Source organism: Scyliorhinus canicula, unplaced genomic scaffold (assembly GCF_902713615.1).
Source record: "Scyliorhinus canicula unplaced genomic scaffold, sScyCan1.1, whole genome shotgun sequence".
NCBI classification, from domain to species: Eukaryota; Metazoa; Chordata; class Chondrichthyes; order Carcharhiniformes; family Scyliorhinidae; genus Scyliorhinus; species Scyliorhinus canicula.
In genome coordinates, this window is record NW_024056013.1 from 1 (window position 1) to 15502 (window position 15502).

The 15502-nt window shown below is 45.2% G+C and overlaps 1 pseudogene; it reads left to right on the forward strand.

Annotated features, from left to right (window-relative positions):
* Positions 1 to 1219: 1219 nt before the first annotated feature.
* LOC119961526 lies at positions 1220 to 15248 on the forward strand (annotated as a pseudogene).
* Positions 15249 to 15502: the final 254 nt, after the last annotated feature.

Below are 15502 nucleotides of genomic sequence, written 5' to 3' on the forward strand. Positions count from 1 at the left end.
AGGTGGATTGGGCATGATAAATTGCCCTTAAGTGTCCAACAAGGTTAGTTGGGGTGTGGGTGCGCTTTCCAAGAGCCGGTGCAGAGTCAGTGGGCAGAATGGACTCCTTCTGCACTGTAAATCCTCTGGGGTAGAGAATTCCAAAGCTTCACCACATCCTCGAGTAAAGAAATCCCTCCTCATCTCAGCTTTCTCTCCATTTTCCTGCCAGTTTCCCATAACCCTCGTCGCCCTCAATTAGAAATCTGTCTGTGGGGTGGATGGGTGGGGGGTCGATTTTTTACCTCAGTCATCAGGTATGTTCAAGACAAATATTGATAGGTTTCTAGATATTGAAGATATCGAGGGATATGGGGATTGTGTGGGAAAATGGTGTTGAGAAAGATCAACCAAGGATCTCGTTGAATAGTTGAACAGACTCAGTGGGCCGAATGGCATACTCTTGCTCCTATTCTAATCTCCGTCTCCTGGTCAGGAAGCAGTGAGCTGAGCTTGGATCTGTCAATCAACATGAATCAGCACCTTCAGGAGAATTGGGAGGGTGAATATTAGATACAGCAGAGTGAGAATGGAGGGAGAGTGTGTGGGATGGAGATTTACAGCTTTTGGAGAACAAGACGAAATTATGTTCCATAAGAACTAGAATTGTCCTGAATTTTAATAATAATGATCTTGATTGTCACAGGTAGGCTTACATTGCAATGATGTTCCTGTTAATTTCTATTCTGTACTAACTGATGACTTTTGTGAATTTAAAGGATGTTGGAAGAGGAGGAATTATAGACAGAAATCTCAAACATCTCGTCTCGATGTGACAAACTCTCTCGATTAATTCTGAACTGAATATCATTGGGTTCTGAATATCATCGGCAAGAAGGAGAAATGTTTTTCCAATCTGTCGGCTTCAAAAGATTTAAATGTGAATGTGACTGGAAAAGCACCGAGACCCACACAACACACACCCGAGTGAGAGTGTTCCAGTGAACTGACTGTGGAAACATCAGTGTGACTGGAAAAGCACCGAGACCCACACAACACACACCCGAGTGAGAGAGTTCCAGTGAACTGACTGTGAAAAGAGCTTCAACTGTTACACAGCCTGAAAAAATATCACGTCTTTCACAGTGAGGAGAGACAGTGCACATGTTCTGTGTGTAGACAAAGCTTCCACTGATTGTCCAATCTGGAGAGACACGAGGAGACCCAAAACATGGAGAAACCATGGAAATGTGGGGACTGTGGGAAGGGATTCAGAGTCCCATCTGTGCTGGAGATTCATCGCCGCAGTCACACTGGAGAGAGACCGTTCATCTGCTCTCAGTGTGAGAAGGGATTCATTGATTTATCCACCCTGCGGAAACACCAGCGCGTTCACACTGGGGAGAGGCCGTTCACCTGTTCCAAGTGTGGGAAGGAATTCACTCAAGCATCCAACCTGCAGAAACACCAGCGAGTTCACACTGGGGAGAGGCCATTCACCTGCTCTCAGTGCGGGAAGGGATTTATTGATTCATCTACCCTGTGGAAACATCAGCAAATTCACACTGGGGAGAAGACATTCACCTGCTCTGAATGTGGGAAGGGATTCACTCAGTTATCCACCCTGCAGACACACCAGCGAATTCACACTGGGGAGAAGCCATTCACCTGCTCTCAGTGTGGGAAGGGATTCACTCAGTTATCCACCCTGCAGTCACACCAGCGAGTTCACACTGGGGAGAAGCCATTCACCTGCTCTCAGTGTGGGAAGGGATTTATTGATTCATCCACCCTACGGAAACATAGGCGAATTCACACTGGGGAGAAGCCATTCACCTGCTCCGTCTGTGGGAATGAATTCACACAGTTATCCAGTCTGCAGTCACACCAGCGAGTTCACACTGGGGAGAAGCCATTCACCTGCTCTCAGTGTGGGAAGAGATTTGTTGATTCATCCACCCTGCGGAAACATCAGCGAATTCACACTGGTGAGAAGCCATTCACCTGCTCTCAATGTGGGAAGGGATTCACTCAGTTATCCACCCTGCAGTCACACCAGCGAATTCACACTGGGGAGAAACCATTCACCTGCTCTGTGTGGGAAGGGATTTATTGATTCATCCACCCTGCGGAAACATCAGCGAATTCACACTGGGGAGAAGCCATTCACCTGCTCGCCGTGTGGGAAGGGATTCACTCCAGCATCCAACCTGCGGAAACATCAGCGAGTTCACACTGAGGAGAGACCATTCACCTGCTCTCAGTGTGGGAAGGAATTCCCTCAGTTATCCAGTCTGCAGAGACATCAGCGAGTTCACACTGGGGAGAGACCATTCACCTGCTCACAGTGTGGGCAGGGATTACATAGAAAATAGGAGCAGGAACAGATCATTTGGCCTTTTGCGCCTGCTCTGCCATTCATTATGGTCATGGCTTATCATTCAACTCAATAGCCAAATCCCGCTTTCCCCTCCATATCCTTTGATCCCCTTCGCCCAAAGTGCTATATCTAAATGTTTCTTGAAAACATACAATATATTGGCCTCAACTATTTCCTGTGGTAACAAATTCCACAGACTCACCACTCTCTGGATGAAGAAATCTCTCCTCATCTCTGTCCTAAACTGGGGCAGCACGGTGGCACAGTGGGTTAGCCCTGCTGCCTCACGGCGCCGAGGTCCCAGGTTTGATCCCGGCTCTGGGTCATTGTCCATGTAGAGTTTGCATATTCTCCCCATGTCTGTGTAGGTTTTGTCCCCACAATCCAAAGATGTGCAGGTTAGGTGGATTGGCCATGCTAAATTGCCCCTTAATTGGAAAAAATTAATTGGGTACTTTAAATTTTTTTTAAAATATATGTCCTAAATGGTCTCCCCCGTATCCTCAGATGGTGACATCTGGTTCTGTACACGCCCACCATCGTGAAAATCTTTCCTGCATCTACCCTGTCAAGTCCTGTTAGAATATTATAGGTTTCAATGAGATTTCTCCCCCCCCCCCCCCCCCCCCCTTCATTCTTGTCAATGCCAGCAAATACAAACCTAACTGATTCAGTCTCTCATGCAACTGTCCCACCATGCTAGGAATCAGCTTGGAAAACCTGCGCTGTGATCCCTCTTGCGCAAGAACATCCTTCCTCAGATTCGGAGACCAAAACTGCACACAATATTCTCGGCAAGCCCCTGTATAATTGCAGCAAGATATCCCCGCTTCTGTACTCTAATCCGCTCGCAATGAAGGCTAGCATATCATTTGCTTTCTTTACCGCCTGCTGTAGCTGCATGTTTACCTTTAGCGACTGCTGTATGAGGATACCCAGATCTCGTTGCACATTCCCTTCTAATTCATGACCAATCAGATAATAGTCTGCCTTCTTGCTTATGCTCCCAAAAGTGGATAACCTTGCATTTCTCATAATTATACTGCATCTGCCATTCATTTGCCCACTCACTCAACTTGTCCAAATCACTCTGAAGGATCTCTGCATCCTACTCACAGCCCCCCTCCGCCTCCCGGCCTAAGCAACTTGGTGTCATCTGCAAATTTGGAGATATTGCATTTTGTTCCCTCATCTAAATTGTTAATATATAGGGTGACACAGTGGTTTGCACTGCTCCCTCACGGAGCTGAAGACGAGGGTTCAATCCTGGCCCTGGATCACTGTCCATGTGGAGAGAAGTTCCCCCCTGTTTGTGTGGGTCTCACTCCTATAAACCAATGATGTGCAGGGTACGTGAATAGTTTTTGAACCAATTTTCTGACCATCTCAATACACTACCCCTAATCCCATGTGCTTTAATTTTACACGCTAATCTCTTGTGCGGGACTTTGTCAAAAGCCATCTGAGAGTCCAAATATACCACATCCACTGGCTCCCCCTCATCAACTCTACCAATTACACCCTTGAAGAATTCAGTAGATCTGTCAAGCATGATTTCCTCTTCACAAATCCATGCTGACTCTGTCCGATCCTGCCACTGGTTTCTAAGTGCTTTGCTTTAAAATCTTTGATAATGGATTCTAAAATTTTCTCCACTGCCGATGTCAGGCTTACTGGTCTATAATTCCCTGTTTTCTCTCTGTATCCTTTTTAAATAGTTGAATTTCATAAACCACCCTCCAGTCTGCAGGAATTGTTCCAGGGTCTATGGAATCCTGGAAGATGACCACCAATGCATCCACTATTTCGAGAGCCTGAAGTACTTTGGTCGCAGATTATCAGGCCCTGGGGATTTATCAGCCTTCAATCCCATCAATTTCCCCAACACCATTTCTTTACTAATATTGATCTTCAGTTCCTCCCTCTCACTAAATCCTGCGTTCCCCAACATTTCTGGTATCTGATTTGTGGCTTCATTTGTGAAGACAGAACCAAAGTATGTATTTATTTGCTCAGCCATTTCTTTGTTCCCTATTATACATTCCCCTGTTTCCGATTGTAAGGAACCTACATTTGTCTTCACCAATCTTTTTCTCTTCACATACTGACAGAAACTTTTACAATCAGCCTAATTTCCTGTTTTATGCCATTCCCAACATCACCACTCAGTTTGGGGATTTCTTTACAAATTTATTTCCACCTTGGTGTTTCTCAGCTCTACCCATACAGATTCCACATTATCGGAGCTAATATCCTTCCTCACTATTGCATTAATTTCCTCTTTAACCAGCACTGCCACTCCACTGCCTTTTCCTTTTTGTTCAGGCCGTTCAGCTGCCCTCAATGTGCGAAGGGATTCATCGCTCTTTCTGAGACACCAACAAATTCACAACTGATTACAGGGATTGGATTCTGCTGTTATTGTTTCTGTTCTCAATTACATCCAGGACTGCATTTTGTTCATTCTGTTGGTCAATGGGGATGGTCAGAGGGTTTCTTTCTGCTGGACTGGCCGGTCTCACGGCTTCGTCTCCAGTGGGCTGATTCTCTCTGAGCCTTCTTGCGAATATCTGATTGCACATTTCACAAGGATCAAAGATTGAAAGGGTGTTTGGAGGTTAGAAGATGTTTCATTACCATTTCTGTTTGGAAACCCCCAAAATCATGCCACATCGCCATGAAGATGGGCTATGGTGGTTACATGGTTCTTTTGTTTAATATTTCTTGGTGGTCCTCAAGAGAAGAAAACTATCAGGGTATGAGGGGCATGTTGTCTGAGGTGCACTGGGAAACTACTGTAAATAGTATGGTGGGTGACAGGCAATCACTAATATTTAAGGAATTATTACAGATTTACATGGGGTTCGGTTCGCTCAGTTGACTGGATGGCTGGTTTGTGCTGAGTGACACCAACAGCACAGGTTAAATTCCCATACCGGCTGAGGTTAGCCATGGTCTCTGTCAGTATTGATGCTGCACATTAGCCTCCACCCACCCCTTTATAACCCCCCCCCCCATCAGCATTTCCTTCTATTCCTTTCTCCCTCATGTATGTATCTAGCTTTACGTTCAATGGATTCATGCTGTTGACCTCAACCACTCGCTGTGGGAGCGAGTTCCACATTCTCACCACTCGCTGAGTAAAGAGGTTTCCACCGAAATTCTTATTGGATTATTGAATCCCTTCATAATCTCAAAGACTTTCATCAGTCTTCTCTTTTCCATAATAAAGCAGCCCCAGCCTTTCCTGAGTGTTAAATGCTCTCAGTTCTGTATATTATGAATCTTTGTTGCACCTTATCCAGTGCTTCTATTTCCTTTATCGAAATGGAGATCACCAATGTTGACAGAGCTCCCAGTGTAGTCGAACCATCGTTTTAAACAAGTTGGGCATTTCCTCCGTGCTTTTCAATTCTATCCCTCTAGAATGGAACCCTATATATGGGTCCTACACTTTAGGAAATATGTGAAGTTCTTCGAGAGGTGTGGAGGACATTTACAAGAATGGGACCAGAGATGAGAGACTCCAGTTAGTTGGAGTGACTGGAGCAGCTGAATTTCTCTCCTGAGATCACAGCATCTGGAGGATGGGGAATGGGGCCATTCAGCCCTTTGGGACCGTGTGGGCTCCCTGCGGAGGAAGCCAGTCTGTCCATTGCCCCGTTCTGTCCCCAAATCCCTGTGGGTTTATTTCTCTCAGTGCTTGTCCAATTTCCTATTGCAATCCTTCGGTCATCTCTGCATCTCCTACCCTCATAGGCAGTAGGTTCCAGGTTGTTACCACTCGCTTTACATGTACACAAAGCTGCTAGAGCACAGAGGAGTCTATTTGGCCCATTTTCCTGTGCCAGCTCTTTGTACAGCGACCCATTTAATCCCAGAGTTCAACTGTTTTGTTTTATTTTTCAGAATGCATCTAATTGCATTTTGGAAGTTACAGTCCAATGAGATTCTGGCACCATTTACAGACAGTCCATTCCAAATCACAACAACTCGCTGTGTTTTACAACAAATAATTGTGGATATGGTGTGTCTGGAGTTTCACAGAGTATTGAAAATGGTGTCAATGCCATTGTTATGACACAAAATGAAGACTCGGTCTTCATCAATGATTCTGGTGAGGACACGGAGTGTAATTTATCCTAATTTGTGAATAATTAGAACAAATGTCCATTTCTGGAAAATCTCTCACTACCACTGGACCTCCCAAAGTGTTTTAAAGCCAATGGAGTACTTTTGAAACATATTCACTGTTGTAATGTAGGAAGCTGTAAGTACGGATGTGTAATCACATTTAGTTCTAAGATTGTTATTTTCATAGTCTATTCACTGTCATTAGTAACAAGGTCAAAGAAGCCCTTTTATACCTCTCACACGTGGTTTCCTGCAGCCATTTTCACCTTCTGTACCTTTACTATATTAACATTTGATTTCATAGCAAAAAACAATCATTAAATTAATGATTATTCAGTCGTGAACATTGATTATCAGTAGCAAATTGGTGTATTGGGTAATTCTATTGCAAAGACTCGATCTTTATTTTAAAAAATAACACTATCAACCAAAATGTTTCCAGAAACTGCAGAGCTGTCAGAATTTGTTTGAAGAAATAAATTGCTTTATAATTTTGAGAAGTTACTAGACATCATATTCTGCCAAGTCTATGTGGGTTAGGCAGAGGCGTAATGGTATCGTTACTGAGCTAGTAATCCAGAGACTCAGGTTAATGCTGGGGTTCTGGGATCGAATCTGGCTCCAACAGATATTGTAATTGAATAAAAGTCTCAAATTAAAAGTCAAATGTTGACATTGTGGCTTGTTGTAAAAACCTGTCTGGTTCATTAATGTCCTTCAGGAAACCTGCTCTCCTTACGTGGTCTGACTCCAGATCCACAGCAATGTTGTGGTTGACCTGAATGTGCCCCTGAAATTGCCTCAAAAGACACACCGTTCAAGGACAATTGGAATGAGCAGTAAATGCTGGTCCAGCTAGTGACACCCACCTCCCATGAGTGAATACTTTTTAAGAAGGCTCTTTGTTCAGTTTGAAGATGAGTAAGAAACTGTCTCTTTGATTGGATTTCATTTATTATCACGTGTACCGAGGTACAGTGAAAAGTATTGGGGCAGCACGGTAGCATTGTGGATAGCACAATCACTTCACAGCTCCAGGGTCCCAGGGTTGATTCCGGCTTGGGTCACTGTCTGTGCAGAGTTTGCACATCCTCCCCGTGTGTGCGTGGGTTTCCTCCGGGTGCTCCGGTTTCCTCCCACAGTCCAAAGATGTGCAGGTTAGGTGGATTGGCCATGATAAATTCCCCTTAGTGTCCAAAGTTGCCCTTAGTGTTGGGTGGGGTTACTGGGTTATGGGGATAGGGTGGAGCTGTTAACCTTGGTTAGGGTGCTCTTTCCTGGAGCCGGTCCAGACTCGATGGGCCGAATGGCCTCCTTCTGCACTGTAAATTCTATGTATTGTTCTGCGTACAGTCCAGACAGACATTGCATACATGAAAAAATAAAGTGAGGATCTTGGCAGTTTGCTCAGTTCACAAAAGAAGTTAATGGCTTTGTCGACGCAGATTAATATTTTAATCACCATCCAAAAGATATTGAATGGTAATGTGTGCTCACATAGACAGAACTGAAATGGAGGAAATAGCAGAGATTTAACTGAACCACATTTTTGAAAGTTTCGGCCTTAATGACAGAGAAACAGGAAAAGCCACTCAGGGAGATGAGGAAATCCTGGTTCAGTGCGGATTTGCTGTCACCCCTCCTTTCTTATCCATGAACGGGATTTAGGCTGCAGAATGTTTCACACCAAAACACAGAGGGGTCAAATATAAGCAACACATAATTCTCAATTCACTTACATTTAACTCTATTTAAATTTGTTTAAAAGCTGACAGTGGTGAAACTCGACAAATATTCATGGGATTTGTATTACCCAGTGACAAGCTTTCTTTTCTTGGTCAGTCATGTGTTCAATTCAATGGTGTATATTTCAGAGTTATTCAGTGTGAAGACTCGAGAGCTATTCAATTCAAAATGAAGTCATATATAACAAATAAATAAACTGACGTTCAACATTGAATAACAAAACATATTGAGTAAAATTGGTGGAAGATAAGAATGATGCACTGATGATTGAACAGAAAACATTGTTCCGTTAGATATTTACTGAACAAATGCTAAAGTTCAATATAAGTCCGATATCTTATTGTCTTACAAGTTGAGACATTGGTTTTAAAGGAACAGCTGTCTTCATGTGATCAGTGACCTGGCCTTCCAGCCGAACCATTGAAATCTACAGCAAGACTGTGCAGTTGAATGTTGCACAGGTCCATTGGTACTGTGCTTCCAGCTATTTCTGTAGCATGTACTGCCAACTGTTTCTGTAGTATAGCAGTTTTTACATTCGCCTAACATGAGAAAGGTGCCTGGTTCGAAACTGGCAAAAGCAATAAATGCTTTTCATTTATTTAAAATAAATTTTGAGGGTGGGGGGCAATTTAGCGTGGCCAATCCACTTAACTCACACATCTTTGGGTTGTGAGGGTGAAACCCACACAGACACGGGGAGAATGTGCAAACTCCACACAGACAGTGATCCAGGGCCGGGATTTGAACCCAGGTCCTCAGCGCCGTAGGCTGCAATGCTAACCACTGCCACGTGCTGCCCAAAATGCTTCCCATACATGATGTGGCAATGCCGGCGTTGGACTGAGGTGAGCACGGTAAGAAGTCTTACAACACCAGGTTAAAGTCCAACAGGGCTGTTTCGAATCACTTGCTTTTGGAGCACAGCTCCGTCCAAGGGTAAATGAAGATGTGGGTTCCACAAACATATGTAGAAAAATTCAATGATGCAAGACGTTAATTTGGATGTGAGTCCTTGCAGGTAATTTAAGTCTTTACAGGTCCAGATGGTGCGACTGGAGAGGGGGATAATCACAGATTAAAGAGGTGTGAATTGTATCAATCCAGGACAGTTGGTAGGGTTTTGTAAGCCCAGGACAGATGGTGGGTGGTGAATAATGCAACATGAATCCTAGGTCTTGATTGAGGCTGTCGCCATGTGTGTGGAACTTGGCTATCAGTTTCTGCTGAGCGATTCTGCATTGCAATGCGTCCTGAAGGCTGCCTTGTAGAACACTTACCTGAAGATCAGAGACTGATTGCCGTTGACTACTGAAGTGTTCCCGACTGGAAGGGAACATTCCTGCCTGGCAGTTGTCATGCAGTGGTTTAGCTCAGTGGGCTAGACAGCTTGTTTGTGGTGCAGAACAAGGCCAGCAGCGCAGGTTCAATTCCTGTACCAGCTTACCCAGACAGGCACCAGAATGTGGCGACTAGGGGCTTTTCACAGTAACGTCATACAGCGTCTGCATTGTCCCACTAATGTACCATGCTCGGGACATCCTTTCCTGCAGCATATGAGGTAGACAACGTTAGCTGAGTCGCACGAGTATGTACCGCGTACCTGGTGGTTGGTGTTCTCACGTGTAATGATGCAACCCATGTTGATGATCTGGCACATCTTGCAGAGGTTGCCATGGCAGAGTTGTGTGATGTTGTGGTCACAATATCCTGAAGGCTGTAATTTGCTGCAAACAATGGTCTGTTTGAGGTTGCGCAGTTGTTTGAAAGCAAGTAGTGGGGGTGTGGGGATGGCCTTGACAACATGTTCGTCTTCAACGATGTCTCGTTGAAGGCTGCGAAGATGATGTCATAGTTTTTCCGCTCCCGGGAATTCAGGCAAATGAGGCTCCGGGAGTTCTTCCACAGACCCCAGGAAGCCGACAGTGAACCCAATGAGACAACCAGTGAACTGGAACAGCAGACCGAGATATCTGTGGGACTGGAAGATCCAGCCAGCAGGACGGACTGGAAAACCCCACGCATTGAAACAATCCGATCAGTTGATTCTGCTGATCCTCTTCCACTATTGCCTCGAAAGTCCTTTCTCGTCCAAATTCTGAACTCACATCTTTCTCCTCTTTTCCTGCTATCTCCCATCATGCTCTCTGAGCTCATCTTGTCTCTGATACTTACCCTTTGCTCCTTTGGCTCGATTCTCATTCAACTGTTGAGCATCCAATTTCCACAATCTCTACATTTCCATGGTACCTCCATGGAGTCAGTGTCCTTGTGCATTTCCTCTTTAGACAATCAAGTGAAGCTTGGTCCTCACACAGAACACGTGTATGGTTTCTCCCCTTAGTGAATGGTGTGTTTTTTCAGGCTGTAACTAGTGAAAGCTGTTTCCACAGTCCGTCCACTGGAACACACTCACTCGGGTGCTTGTGTATCTCGGTGTTTTTCCAGTCACACATATGTTTGAAATATTTTCCCACAAACAGAACAAACATTTTTCATTCCACATTCATAGTCGAAGGATATTCAGGTCCTGATCAATTGAGTGACACAGTCAGATCTTAATGTGATATTTCGAGTTTACAAAGGCCACACCATCAGTCCAGGTCAGAAATTCAGAACAGACAATTCCAGTTTCTGGGGAACATTTTTTTCTCTCTTCTTTCCCCAAAGCTGTAAATCTCCATCCCACACACTCTCCCTCCTCCCTGGGCTGAAATCCAAATAAAGTATTTAATCGTTATTTCTGTATCCTTTTACCAAAGTTATATAATTCAAGGTAAGAATATCCGTTATAAGTCACTTCATTCATGACTGAATCTGAATCACCCTGACTGAGCAGACGGAATAACAGATGTTAACCTTGTGTCCAGAACTGGCTGTGAAGGTTTGATGAGCAATCGCGAAGGTCTTCTCTCCAAATCTGGTTCTCTTCCTGCTTCCGAAATAAATTCAATCAAATATGGAGAAGACTGAATCCACTCTGAAGTCCCTGCTCCAACCTTCATTCCTGCCATACTGACACCATCCCTCTCCTTGGCAACATTCTGAGACTTAGCCAGTCTCTTTGTAAACTTGGTTTCACATTTGATCCAATATGAGCTTCTGACCTCATAGAATTTACAATGCAGAAGGAGGCCATTCAGCCCATTGTGTCTGCACCGGCCCCTGGAAAGAGCACCCTACCTAAGCACACACCTCCACCTATCCCCGTAACCCCACCTAACCTTTTTAGATACGAAGGCAATTTACCATCGCCAGATTCGACAATTCAATTACACAACTGGCTGCTCTCCCACATTCTACCTTTGTAAACTTAAATCTATCCAAAAGTTTGCGACCCATGTCATAATTCACAGCAAGTTCCTTTCCCCTAAGATCCCTGTGCGCTCAGACTTGCATTCACTCCCAGTCAATTCTCACCCTTGTTTTCAAATCCCTCCATGGCCTCCTCTCTCCCTGTGTCTGTCATCTCCTCCAGCTCCACAACCCCCTGAGATATCTGCACAGCTCTGATCCTGGACTCTTGCACACCCCCGATTCTAATTACTCCGCAACGGTTTTAAGTTCCCTCAGCCCCAAGCACTGAATTCCCTCCCGAAACCTCCCCGTCTCCACCTCACTTACCTCCTTTCAGACTCTGTAAAACTCACCTCTATGACCAAGTTTTTGGTCACCTGCCCTAATATCTCCTTTTGTGTCTGGGTTTCTCACTTTGTTTTATAATATTCCTGTGAAGTTGACTGGGATGATTTATGATGTTAAAGGTGTTATATAAATAGAAGTTGTTGTTGTTGACTGTAACCCTGACCTCCTGTTTTACAATATCCCATTGGTTTCACAACAAACTCTATCTCTGATGTTTTGCCCCCTGCGGGTTTGCAGCCTCTATAAAGACGGCGGCCGTTAACTCAGGCCTGTCACCGGGAGCAGGCCACAGCTGTCCCCCCGCTCGATGCCAACCCCCGGCCAGGCGCAGCATCGGCATTGCGCATGCTCCACCTCACCATGCCCAGGGAGTGATTGACGGCAGTTCTGGGACAATAGAAAGAGAGGGGCGGGACTGGAGGACCGAGTGGTTGCAGCGAGTCCTCCAACCAATCGTAGTAAAGGAGGGGCGGGGCTGAGCGCGGTCTCCCACGTAAAATGGAGCATGCGCAGTACCATTGAAGTCTCACGATTCAGGCGGTCGGGTGGAAATCTTGATCCGGTCAAATTCGGTTTGGTGAGTCATGGGGGAGGGATGGAGCCGGCGGGTGCAGCGGGAGGCTTCATAAACACTCCGTAGAGGCCCAAAGCCCCGAATATGAAGCTCGGACACGGCAGCTGAACCGGCGAAAGCTGCTCGGGCTTTTCCCCGAGACAGGCCCGGGTGGCCGGGCGCATGCGGAGGGAGCGAGAGCCCCGGCTTTGCTCCACCTATCAATCACTCTGATTGGCTGGAGGACCAGCCGCTCTTGTTCGGTCTTCCAGCCCCGCCCCCTCTTCCTATTGGTCCGAACCTGCCGTCAATCAGTCCCCGGGCAGTGTGAGCTGGAGCAAACCCTTCACCATCATTGTCAGCTCCCTGGTTTGCAGGAAACTGGGAGTGGAGGAAATAAATGGTGCAGATGGTGAGATGGGTTTGGATTTCAGCCCAGGGAGGAGGGGTGTGTGGGACGGGGATTTACAGCTTTGGGGGAACAATAGAGAAAAAAATATGTTCCAGAGAAACTAGAATTGCCTGTTCAGAATTTCTATCCTGGACTGACAGTGATAGCTTTTGTAAACTCCTTTTACAGGGGGTTAGAATTGGAGAATTTGCACACAACAAACAACCCAACAGAAAGGTTTGTCTCTTTGTGAATTCCATCCTGCATTGACAGTGATGACTTGTGTAAAATGAGAGATTACAGCTCTCAGGAAAGATTAAATGGAGTGGGGCCTTTTTCTATCGACAACAACAAATTAAGCATTGACCTGCTATAAATCTTTTAAATTATCAGTAGTTTGGAGAGGGGCAATGTGAGAGAGTGACCATCAATAAACAACCAGTCATCAATGCAAGAAAGTTACGAATAAAATCCAAGTGAATAATACAGACAAAATTATTTATCACGGGTTCAGAATGTGCAACTCATTACCATGGAAAGGAGTTGAGGAAAGTGCTGAGATGTTTTCAAAAGGAAACGGGACAAGCACATGAGAGAAAATGGAATCGAAAATCAGCTGAAAGGCTGAGATTTGATAGGTGTGACAGTTGGAGATGTATGCCGAGTATTGACAGCAGCAGAATCTGTGACAGAATGGCCTGGTTGTATCTTGTATATTCACAGTAATTCAATGTAATCTCCTTTTACAGAATATTTGCAGTTGCAAACATCATGTTGAGATCTGACACAGTCACTTGATTCATCAGGACCGGCCTTTCAACGTGGAAGGAGAAATGTTTGTCTGTCTTTGGGAAAGCACCGAGACACAGACATCTAAGTAATTTTCCACAGTTAGCTGGAACTGTGCTTTAACCAATCACACAGCATGCAATTAAATTGCAGCATTTACATCAGGGAGACATCTTACTCAGGCTTCAACTGATGATCCAAGTTGGAGAGACATAAGGACATTCGCACCAAAGGAATCAAGAAGCAGCAATAGGACATTCAGCCCCGTGAGCCTGTTCCACCATTTAATAACATCACGGCTGATCTGATAGTGACCTCAAATCTGCATCCCACCTATACCTGATAACCCGTCGATAACCATGGAGAAACCGTGGAAATGTGGGGACTGTGGGATGGGATGCCATTCCCCGTCTGAATTGGAAACTCATCAACGTATTCACACTGGGGAAACACCGTTCGCCTGCTCTGTGTGCGGGAAGGGATTCACTCGGTCATCAACCCTCCTGACACACCAACTTGTTCATACTGATCAGAGACCGTTTAAGTGTGCTGACTGTGGAAAGAGCTTTAAATGCAGAAAGGATTTATTGACACATCAACGTATTCACACTGGGGAGAGGCCATTCATCTGCTTAGTGTGTGGGAAGGGATTCACTCTGTCATCCCACCGCCTGTCACACCAACTTGTTCATACTGATCAGAGACCTTTTAATTGTGCTGACTGTGAGAAGAGCTTTAAAAGCAGAAATAGTTTACTGTTACATCAACGCACTCACACTGGGGAGAGGCCGTTCACCTGTTTGGAATGTGGGAAGGGATTTAATGCTTCGTCAAAACTCCGGGCTCACCGTCAGGTTCACTCTGACCAGAGGCCGTTTAAATGTGCTGACTGTGAAAAGAGCTTTAAAAGCAGAAAGAATTTACTGACACATCAACGCACTCACACTGGGGAGAAGCCATTCACCTGCTCCGTGTGTGGGAAGGGATTCACTCAGCCATCATTGCTCCTGAGACACCAACTTGTTCATACTGATCAGAGACCGTTTAAATGTTCTGACTGTGAGAACAGTTTTAAAAGTGAAAAGGATTTACTGAGACACCAACGCACTCACACTGGGGAGAGGCCATTCACCTGCTCCGTGTGTGGGAAGGGATTCACTCGGTCATCCCACCTCCTGGAACACCAACTTGTTCATACTGATCAGCGACCTTTTAAATGTGCTGACTGTGAGAAGAATTTTAAAAGTAAACCGGATTTACTGAGACATCAACGCACTCACACTGGGGAGAGGCCATTCACCTGCTCCGTGTGTGGGAAGGGATTCACTCAGTCATCAGTCCTCCTGAGACACCAACTTGTCCATACTGATCAGAGACCTTTTAAATGTGCTGACTGTGAAAAGAGCTTTAAAAGCAGAAAGGAGTTACTGACACATCAACGTACTCACACTGGAGAGAGGCCGTTCACCTGCTCCGTGTGTGAGAAGGGATTCACTCGGTCATCCCACCTTCAGCAACACCAGCGAGTTCACACTGGGCAGAGACCGTACTCTTGCCCCGTGTGTGACAAGAAATTTACTCAGTCATCCAACCTGATGACGCACCAACTTGTTCACACTGATCAGAAACCTTTTAAATGTTCTGACTGTGAAAAAAGATTTAAAAGTGAACAGCATCTGCAGAAACACCAGCGAGTTCACACTGATACAGAATCATAGAATTTACAGTGCAGAAGGACGGCATTCGGCCCATCAAGTGCGCCGGCCCTTGGAAAGGGCACCTTACTTAAGCCCATACCTCCAACCTAACCCATAATCCCACCTCACCTTTTTGGACACTAAAGGCATTTTAGTATGCCCAATCCACCTAATCTATACATTTTTGG